This window comes from Vigna unguiculata, chromosome 11, assembly GCF_037176805.1.
Source record: "Vigna unguiculata cultivar grain cowpea cultivar isolate G323 ecotype 2 chromosome 11, ASM3717680v1, whole genome shotgun sequence".
Taxonomy (NCBI): domain Eukaryota; kingdom Viridiplantae; phylum Streptophyta; class Magnoliopsida; order Fabales; family Fabaceae; genus Vigna; species Vigna unguiculata.
Window position 1 is genome coordinate 1,996,515 of NC_140802.1, and position 1,968 is coordinate 1,998,482.

General features: G+C 37.2%; 1 pseudogene; it reads left to right on the forward strand.

The window, feature by feature from the left end:
• LOC114170663 (aspartic proteinase CDR1 pseudogene) lies at positions 1-1,595 on the forward strand (annotated as a pseudogene).
• The last annotated feature ends 373 nt before the right edge of the window (positions 1,596-1,968 follow it).

The following is a 1,968-nucleotide window of genomic DNA, read 5'->3' on the forward strand; positions in this document are numbered from 1 at the left end:
TTCTTCCACCAAATCTATGACTCACATGAACTCCAAAACCTTATAAAAAGCAACAAGGAACAGCTTACAGTTCCTGTCTTCATACACATGACGAAAATGCCATGCTTTTCTTCTCTTCTTCTTCTTCTTCTACTCTGTCTCTACAACCTCTCTTACTCAGAAGCCCTAAATGGTGGATTCAGTGTAGAGATAATCCACCGCGATTCACCACAATTACCCTTCTATAGTTCCTCAGAAACAAAATTCCAAAGGGTTTCCAACGCTCTGCTTCGTTCCATAAACCGTGGCAACCATTTAAGCAAATCCATGGCGTTTCCAAACACAGTAAGAACCACCGTGATACCAGATTTTGGTGAATACCTTATGAGGTATGCAGTTGGAACCCCACTTGTTAAGGTGTATGGAATTCTTGACACAGGCAGTGACATCATTTGGATGCAATGCAAACCATGCAAAAAATGTTACAGACAAGCAACACCATTGTTCAATCCTTCAAAATCCACAACATACAAAACCATCCCTTGCAATTCTCCCACATGCCATTCTGTGTTTGGCACCTCTTGCTCCTCTTCCACCATCACCAAACACTGCAAATATGATATCAGCTATCTGGATGGAACATTCTCACATGGAGATTTGAGTGTGGAGACCCTCACTTTAGGCTCCACCAATGGCTCTCCAATCCCACTTCCAAGAACCGCAATAGGGTGTGGCCATAACAACAGCATGAACTTCAAAGGCGCAAATTCTGGCATAGTTGGCCTTGGACGTGGACCTGTGTCTCTCATAAATCAACTGGGTTCTTCAATAGGTTGGAAGTTTTCTTATTGTTTGGTCCCTCAAACTCTGCATTCCAATGCAACAAGCAAACTCAGTTTTGGAGATGCTGCTATGGTTGAAGGGCATGGAACAGTCTCAACCCCATTGGTCTCTATACCTAAACATGTATTTTACTACCTAACCCTAGAAGGGTTCAGTGTGGGAAGCAACAGAAAAGAGTTTGGATTTGGAAGCTCTTTGTCTAGATTTGGAGGAGAGGGAAACATCATAATTGACTCAGGAACAACACTCACTGTTTTGCCAGAAGATGTTTACACATGGTTGGAATCAGCAGTGGCACGTGAAGTTAAAGTGAAGGCTGTTGAGGATCCAAATCATGTGTTGGGACTGTGCTACAGAGGGACATTGGATGAACTAGATTTGCCAGTGATCACAGCACACTTCAGAGGGGCTAGTGTGTTGCTGCATCGTATGCTTGGCTTTTCAGGGAACTCGAAGCGGTGCTATCTTTGGAAACTTGGCTCAGCAAAACCTTTGGGTTGGCTATGATCTGCGAAAGAACACAGTGTCATTTAAGCAAACAGATTGCACTAAGATGTGATTAGTTCTTGTGTATTTACTTGGTCTTAGTCAGTGGGTTGAATAAAATTATACATGTTCTTTTATATTTTGTGTTGCGTTATAGAGAGTTCATATGACAGAGAGAAGATATATTATCATATATGCTAGGTATTGAGTTAGATATCTTAGTTTAGAACTTTTTTGTAAAAAAAAAATTATGTCAATTTTTTATGGATTTTGTGAGAACAATATCATCAGGGTAGCGCATGATTTAATCTATTGGAGGAAAATTTTCAGAAATTAAGATTTGAAATAAGCGTGAGTTGATTATTAGCATTTAATAACAATTAATAATTGCTCATTAATACTATAAATGAAATGATGAACAAACATTAACCATATAGATCAATAATCATCGATGTCAATCATTTTATGTTATGTCATGATGACATAGGTTTTTTTATTTAGTAAATTTTAAGTTTTTGAAAACTTTCAATTAAATTATTAATAAATTTTTGTGAATTATTAGGTTTCCAAAATTTTAAAACTTTTTAATTAAATATTAATAATTAAAATTCTGGATGAATTATGTGTCGTAACAATTATCTTACATTATCATTTTATTTT